Genomic DNA, 9,269 nt, shown 5'->3' on the forward strand with positions numbered 1-9,269 from the left:
CATTGCGGTAGTACAGTTGTTACAAGGTACTGCCTTGGAGAAAAGTGGTAATGATATAGAAAGAAGTGGTCAATCTCTGGAGATTAGTTGAAAGCATACATTTGAGGCTTGTGGACAGATATGTTGGGAAATTTGAGGTATCAAAGAACAAGGAATTGGGCTAAGATCTTGCAGTAAAAACTGGAAGTAAGAAATCATCATTGTTACTATCGAGGAAAACCATAGGAACAGCATTCCATCTTCCAATTCCTTTGTGCCACTTCACTATTTGTATCTCCTCTTTACAATGGTCATTATTCTGACTTCCATCTACAGTGAGGGAAAGTGTTAATAGAATCCAACAAATAATCCTGTTGTGCATCTGGCTTTTTTTTCTCCATGTTTATGGGATTCAACCTTAATAATGCAAGCAATAATGCTATTGTTTTTAATGCTGACTAGCATTCCACTGTATAAATGTATTACTATTGCTTTCATTGGATTGTTTGATATTTTCAGCTATTGTGAATAAAAATGCTATAACCTTCCCTATACAAAAGTTTTCTTGTGGGCACATGCACTCAATTATTTCTTCAGCATATACTAAGGAAAATATGGTTTAGTCATAGATAAGGTGCATGCTTAACTTTAATTAAACAATTAGGTTGTGGTATTAATATCAAATATTCCAAAGAGGGATACTTAAAAACCTATTGTTTGTGTAAATACCTCAGAGTGCAATGGCTGGCTCATGGGGTGATTCTATGTTTAACTTTTTGAGGAACCTCCATACTGTTCTCCAGAGTGGTTGAACCACTTTTTATTCCCACCAACAGTGTAAGAGGGTTCCCCTTTCTCCATATCCTCACCAACACCTGTCATTTCCTGTGTTGTCAATTTTAGCCATTTTGACTGGTATGAGGTGATCGTAGCAAATTTAAAACAGAAGTTTCAATAACTTCTTGTTATCTCATTGATTTGTATTGCTCTGATAATGAGTGATGTTCAGCATATTTTCATGTGTCTGTTAGCCCTTTGTCTTCTTCGGAAACATGTCTAGTCATATCTTCTGCCGCATTTTTAACTGGATTATTCATATTTCAGGTATTGGCTTTTATAAGTTATGTGTGTACTTTGAATATTAACCCTTTATCAGGTGTGTCATTTGAAACTATCTTCTCCCATTGTGTAGGTTGCCTTTTAGTTTTGTTCATTGTTTCCTTCACCTAAAAAAAGCTCTTCATTTTCATGAAATCCCCGTAGTTTCTTTTGCTTTCACTTCTCTTGCTTTAGGAGATTAATCTAGTAAGAAGTTACTTTGACGGGGGTGCCTGGGTGGCACAGCGGTTAAGCATCTGCCTTCAGGGCTTGATCCCGGCGATCTGGGATCGAGCCCCACATCAGGCTCTTCTGCTATGAGCCTGCTTCTTCCTCTCCCACTCACCCTGCTTGTGTTCCCTCTCTCGCTGGCTGTCTCTACCTCTGTAAAATAAATAAAATCTTAAAAAAAAAAAAAAGAAGTTACTTTGACCAGTATCAAAGAAGTTACTGCCTGTGTTCTTCTCTAGGACTTTTATGGTTTCTTGTCTCACATTTAGGTCTCATCTATTTTGAATTTATTCTTATGTATTGTGTAAAAAGGTGGCCCCTTTTCATTCTTGTGCATGTTGTCCATTTCTCCCAACATCAATATTGAAGAGCCTGTATTTTTTTCCATTACATATTCTTCCCACTTTGTTGAAGATCAGTTCACTAAATACTTGTGGTTCCATTTCTGGGTTTTCTATTCTGTACCATTCATCTATGTGTCTGTTTTTGTGCCAGTACCCTACTGCCTTGATGATTACAGCTTTATAATATAGCTTGAAGTCTGGAACTGTGATGCCCCCAGCTTTGCTTTTCTTCCTCAATGTTGCTTTGCCTATTCAAGGTCTTTGTGATTCCATATCAATTTCAGGATTGTGTGTTCTAGTTCTGTGAAAAATGCTGGTGATATTTTGATAGGGACTGCATTACATGTGTAGATTGTTTTGGGTAGTATATACACGTTAACCATATTTTTTATTCCAATCCATGGAAGCATGAAATATTTTGAGTCATCTTCAGTTACTTTCACCAGTGTTTTATAATTTTCAGAGTACTGATCTTTTACTTCTTTGGTGATGTTTACTCCTAGGTGTCTTATGGTATTTGGCGACATTGTAAATGGGATTTATTCCTGGATTTCTCTGTCAACCACTTCAATGTTGGTGTTTTGAAATATATTGATTTTGTTACTTGAAACTTTACTGAACCTGTTTATCAGTTCTAGAAATTTTGTGGAGGGGCATTTTGGATTTTCTACATAGAGAGTATCATGTCATTTGCAAATACTGAACATTGGATATCTTCCTTACCAATTTGGATGTCTTTTATTTGTTTTTGTTGTGTGATTGCTGAGGCCAGGCCTTCCAGTACTATGTTAAATAACAGTGTTGATGGTGGACATCCGTGTCTTGCTCCTGATCAGAGAGGAAAACCTCTCAGTTTTTCCCCATTGAAGATGATATCAGCTTTGGGCTTTTCATATGTAGCCTTTATTATGTTGAAGTACGATCCTTGGAGACCTACTTTGTTGAGGGTTTTTATCATGAATGAATATTGCACTTTTTCAAATGCTTCTTCTGCATCTATTGGGACGATCTTATGATTCTTACCTTTTTTTCTTTATTAATGTGGTGTATCTCATTGACTGAATTGTGAACATTGAATCACCCTGTGACAAACAAACTAATCCCACATGATCAGGATAAACAATTCTTTAATGTACTGTCAGATTCAATTTGCTAGAATTTTCTGAGAATTTTTGCATCCATATTTGTCAAGGATGTTGGCCTGTAGTTCTCTTTGGTGGAATCTTTCTCTGATTTTGGAATCATAGTAATTCTGGCCTTGAAGAAAGAGCTTGGGATTTTTTCCTTCCATTTCTATTTTCTGGAATAGTTTGAGAAAAATATATATTATCTTTTCTTAAAATGTTTGGTAGAATTTCCCTGGGAAGGCATCTTACCCTGGACTTTGGTTTGCTGGGAATTTTTTTTTATTACTCATTCAATTTCATTGAATTACAGACCAAATACATTTCTAGAAATTTATCCATTTCTTCCATTTATCTAAATCTGTTAGCATAATCTTTTTTACAATATTCTCCTATAATTGTTCGTATTTCTATGGTGTTTGTTGTTATTTCTCATGTCTCATTTGTGATTTTATGTATTTGGGTCCTTTTCTTTTTATGACAAGACTGGTGGGGATTTATTCATTTTCTTAATTTTTTCAAAGAACAACCTCCTGGTTTCACATTTCTGTTCTTCTGTGTTGTTTTGTTTTGTTTTTTAGTTTCTATACCATTATTTTTTTTTAGTATGCTATGTTAGTCATCATACAGTACATCATTAGTTTTTGATGTAGTGTTCCATGATTCATTGTTTGCATATAACACCCAGTGCTCCATGCAATCAATACGTGCCCTCCTTAATACCCATCACCGGCCTATCCAATCCCTTATGCCCGCCCCTCTGAAGCCCTCAGTTTGTTTTCCGGAGTCCATACTATACCATTCTTTTTTTGTTCTAATCATTAGTATTTCCCTTTTTATGCTGGTTTTAGGCTTTGTTTGTTGTTCTTTTCCAGTTTCTTTAGGTGCAAGATTAGTTTATTGGAGATTTTTCTTGCTTCTTGGGGTACACTTATATTGTTATATACTTCCCTCTTAGGACCACTTTTGCTGTATTCCAATGGTTTTTGACCATCATATTTTCATTGTTATTTTTTCCATGTGTTTTTTAGTTTCTTCCTTAATTTCCTGGTTTACCCATTCATTTTTAGTAAGATGTTCATTAACCTCCATGTATTTGTGGCCTTTCTATTTTTTATTCCTTGTGTATGACTTCAAATTTCATAGAGTTGTGGTAAATATATATACATGGTATGATCACAATTTCTTTGTACCTGTTAAGACCTGACTTGTGACCTAGTATGTGATCTTTTCTGGAGAATGTCCCATGTGCACTTGAAAAGAATGTGTATTCTACTGTTGTGGAATGAAAAATTCTGAATATATCTGTTATATCTATCTGGCCTAGTTTGTCATCCAAAGCCATTATTTCCTTGTTGATTTTCTGCTTAGAGGATCTATCCATTGATATTAGTGGGGTAAGCAAGTCCCATACTATTATTTTATTATTGTCAATGATTTCCTTTATGTCTGTTATTGTTTTATGTATTTGTGTGCTCCCAAGTTGAGGGCATAAATATTTATAATTATAAGATCTTGTTAGATAGCCTGCTTTGTTACGATATAGTGCCCTTCTTCATCTCTTGTTACAGTCTTTGTTTTAATATCTAGTTTGTCTGATATAAGTATCAGAATTCAGTCTTTTTTTTTAATGTCCATTTGCATGTCAGTTCTCTCCCCCACCATACTTTCAATCCCAAGGTGTTTTTAGGTCCTGCTTTTATTGATTTTGTTGGGAGTTCTCTGTGCTCCTGAATTTGGGTGTCTGTTTCCTTCACCAGATTAAGGAAGCTTTCAACTATTATTTCCTCTAATAATCCTTCTGCCCTCTTTTCCTCTCTCTTCTTCTGGGATGCCTATGATACAAATGTTGTTATGCTTTATGGAATCACTGAGTTCCCTCAGTCTACCCTCATGATTCATCATTCTTCTTTCTCTTTTTCATTCATCCTCATTATTTTCTGTAATTCTATCTTCTATATCACTTATTCATTCCTCTGATTCTTCTGTTCTTGTGGTCTTTATGTGCAATCAGTTTCAAATCATAGTTATTGTATTTTTCATTTCAGCCTGATTTTTTAACTCTTTTATCTCTGCTATAGTTGTGTCCCTGATGTCTTCCATGTTTTCCTCTATTCCAGCAAGTATCTTTATGTTTGTGGCTTTAAATTTTCCATCAGGCATTTCACTTATATCTGCTTCAGGTATCTCTCTGGCTGTGACCTTTTCTTGTTTTGTTCTTTCAGGATGACTTCTATTTTAGTATGTTTTCTGGGTCTGTCTCCTCCTCTGTGTTAGAAAAGCTTGTTGTTTCCTGCTTCTGAGAGTGATGGCTTTATTTAATTCCAGTGTAACTGGCATTCATTGTTATATTAACTTCAGGTAAAAAATATAATAATTCAACAATTTCATACATCACCAGTTCTCATGCTGAAAAATACAATTAAGATATTTTCACGAAAAGTGAGAGTCAATATTTTCGACTAAATTTTACATGTAAGATATTTGGGAGAATTGAAGATAGAATATACGTACTCAATAGAAACTCTGTAAAAGGAAAATTACATATATGCACATCTTCTCTGAACTCTAAACTATTCTACCTTGGCTTTCAAGTTATTTCAATTTTCTTTCTTTCTTCTCCTTGTCCTTCTCTTTCTTCTCTTTCTTCTTCCTCCTCTTCTTCATCTTCTTTTCCTTCTACTTCTCCTTGCTCCTCTTCTTCTTCTTCTTCTTCTTCTTCTTCTTCTTCTTCTTCTTCTTCTTCTTCTTCTTCTTCTTCTTCTTCCTCTTGTTTGTTTCAAATCTCAGCACAGGAGTTGCCAATATTGTCCCATTAAATTAGTTTAGGAGGTTGACTGGTGGAAACCCAACCTCATTTTCATTTCTACCAATTAACAATTATTGCTATAGAAAAATGGATGAACATTATGCTAGTAATTTAATTACTTTTTCTGAACTTGAGCACAATTTGCCTTTGAAGGAATTTTGAAACCTGAGTCCTACTTCTATAAGCAAGCCAATATTCTTAAGATTGTTGTATGAAAAATGTGTGGTAGTTAACAGAGAACATCATCTCCTATGTCATATAATTCCTTAGAAATTCCTACCTATTTTTCACACACAAAAAGAATCTGACTATATATCAGTTGGTTATTGATTATGCAGAGTTCAAATCCATATGCATATTCTAAAGGAAAATTCAGTTAATTAATACTTTTTAAAACCCTATCAGATAGGCCTGGTGATGTGATTGTTCTCATTTTTACAAATATATGACAGCATTTGCCCAGACCTTTTTTTTTTCCCTTTTGGAAAACCAATACCAGTTCTAATTAAGCCTCATATGCTTAATTGTGGACCAGAGACCAAGTTTTCCCAAAAGGGCTGTTGAAACGAAAATACGAGTTTCCACCATTATTAGACAGTCAGTCCATTTGCCTTGAGAGGTTGAAAATCTTATATAAGGGGAAGAAAATGTCTGTGTACATTTACATTATATTTTCTCTTATATTTATTATGTTAAATGATCAAAGGCTTATTCTCAATGGCAAAATACATTACCAATAAACTTACAGACTAGGAGTACATGAACAGATCCTAAAATGTGTTTCAAATTAGAGTTTAAATATTTTTGGATTTCTCTTGGAATATTTTTCTTTCTATTCTGTAGATGTGCCATATAAAATAGTTTGATTATTCAGAATATTGTGATACTGCCTATGTAACTCTTTTATATACATGATCAAGAAATAATGTAGTTTTACTAGAAAAATTTGTTGTAACTCTGTAATTATTACCCTCATGTGTGTTAAGAATTCTTACTATGTATATACTATTGCAGATACATCTTTCATCCTTTTTTTAATGTTTTATTTTAATAACAAAATTCTAGAAGAGTGAGACACAGCTGTATATAACAGACTATATGCTTCAAAGGAAATGATTTTTTATTAATTATTTTATAAAAGTAAAGAAAAATTGTATTCTGCTCATCAAGAAGAAAATATATTATTTTAAAGAAATATCAATTGCTTTAGTTTCTAAGACATGGATGGCATGGTTGAGGGAAAGAAATCTTCTTCACATTTTCAATCACTCAGCTATCAAATAGTTGTTTAATCTGCTGAGTCCTCTGAAGTAAGTGAAAAAACTTGGTGTGCCTTGATGAGTTTACAACAACTTATATTTTTTTTAATGATTTTTTATTATATTATGTTAGTCACCACAAAGTACATCCCCGGTTTCCGAAGCAAGGCTCGATGATTCATTAGTTGTGTATAACACCCAGTGCACCATGCAATACGTGCCCTCCTTACTACCCATCACCAGTCTATCCCATTCCCACACCTCCCTCCCCTCTGAGGCCCTCAGTTTGTTTCTCATAGTCCATAGTCTCTCATGTTTCATTCCCCCTTCTGATTACCCCCCTTCTTTATCCCTTTCTTCCCCTACTGATCATCCTAGTTCTTATGTTCCATAGGTGAGAGAAATCATATGATAATTGTCTTTCTCTGCTTGACTTATTTCACTTAGCATTATCTCCTCCAGTGCCGTCCATGTTGTAGCAAATGTTGAGAACTTGTTCTCTCTGATAGCTGAGTAATATTCCATTGTATATATGGACCACAACTTCTTAATCCAGTCATCTGTTGAAGGGCATCTCGGCTCCTTCCACGATTTAGCTATTGTGGACAAAGCAGCTATGAACATTGGGGTGCATATGGCCCTTCTCTTCACTACATCTGTATCTTTGGTGTAAACACCCAGTAGTGCAATGACTGGATCATAGGGTAGCTCAATTTTAACTTTTAACGGACCTCCACACTGTTTTCCAGAGTGACTGTACCAACTTGCATTCCCACCAACAATGTAGGAGGGATCCCCTTTCTCCACATCCTCTCCAACAATTGTTGTTTCTTGCCTTGTCTATTTTTGCCGTTCTAACTGGTGTAAGGTGGTATCTCAGTGTGATTTTGATTAGAATTTCCTTGATGGCTAATGATTTTGAACATTTTTTCAGGTGTCTGTTAGCCATTTGTATGTCTTCATTGGAAAAGTGTCTGTTCATATCTTCTGCCCATTTTTTGATTTGTTTATTTGTTTCTCGTGTATTGAGTTTGAGAAGTTCTTTGTAGATCATGGATACCAGTCCTTTATCTGTAGTGTCATTCGCAAATATATTCTCCCATTCTGTGGGCTGCCTCTTAGTTTTTCTGACTGTTTCCTTGGCTGTGCAGAAACTTTTAATCTTGATGAAGTCCCATAAATTCATTTTATCTTTTGTTTCTCTTGCCTTTGGGGATGTATCATGAAAAAGGTTGCTTTGGCCAATGTCGTAGAGGTTGCTGCCTATGTTCTCCTCTAGAATTTTAATGGATTCCTGTCTTACATCAAGGTCTTTCATCCATTTGGAGTTTAATTTAGGTATGGTGTGAGATAGTGGTCAAGTTTCATTCTTTTGCATGTAGCTGTCCAATTTTCCCAGCACCATTTATTGAAGAGACTTTTTCCCACCAGATGTTTTTTCCTGCTTTATCAAATATTAGTTGCCCAAAGAGCCGAGGGTCCATTTCTGGGCTCTCTATTCTGTTCCATTGGTCTATGTGTCTGTTTTTGTGCCAGTACCATGCTGTCTTTTTTGATCACAGCTTTGTAGTACAGCTCGAAATCCGGCATTGTGATGCCCCCAGCTTTGTTTTTCCTTTTCAACAGTTCCTTGGAGATTCGGGGCCTTTTCTGTTTCCATACAAATTTAAGGACTATTTGTCCAGTTCTTTGAAAAATGTCCTCGGTATTTAGATTGGGATAGCATTGAAAGTGTAGATTGCTCTGGGTAGCATGGACATTTTAACTATGTTAATTCTTCCGATTCATGAGCATGGAATATCTTTCCATCTTTTTATGTCTTCCTCAATGTCTCTCAAGAGTGATTTATAGTTTCTAGAATATAGGTCCTTTACGTCTCTGGTTAAGTTAATTCCAAGGTAATGTATGGTTTTTGGTGCTATTGTAAATGGGATGGATTCCCTCATTTCTCTTTCTTTGGTCTCGTTATTCGTGTATAGAAATGCACCTGATTTCTGAGCATTGATTTTGTATCCCGCCACGTTACTGAATTGCTCTATAACTTCTAATAGTTTGGGAGTGGATTCTTTTGGGTTTTCCATATAGAGTATCATGTCATTTGCGAAGAGAGACATTTTGACTTCTTCTTTGCCGATTTGAATACCTTTGATCCCTTTTTGTCGTCTGATTGCTGTTGCAAGGACTTCTGGTACTGTGTTGAATAATAGTGGCGAGAGTGGGCATCCTTGTCGAGTTCCTGATCTTAAGGGAAAGGCTTCCAGCTTTTCCCCATTGAGAATAATATTTGCAGTAGCCTTTTCATAGATGGCTTTTATGAGATTGAGAAATGTACCCTCTATTCCTATACTCTGAGGGGTTTTAATCAGGAAAGGATGCTGTATTTTGTCAAATGCTTTTTCAGCATCAATTGAGAGGATCATATGGT

This window comes from Ursus americanus, chromosome 5 (assembly GCF_024610735.1).
Source record: "Ursus americanus isolate L20-20 chromosome 5, mUrsAme1.1.p, whole genome shotgun sequence".
Lineage (NCBI taxonomy): Eukaryota > Metazoa > Chordata > Mammalia > Carnivora > Ursidae > Ursus > Ursus americanus.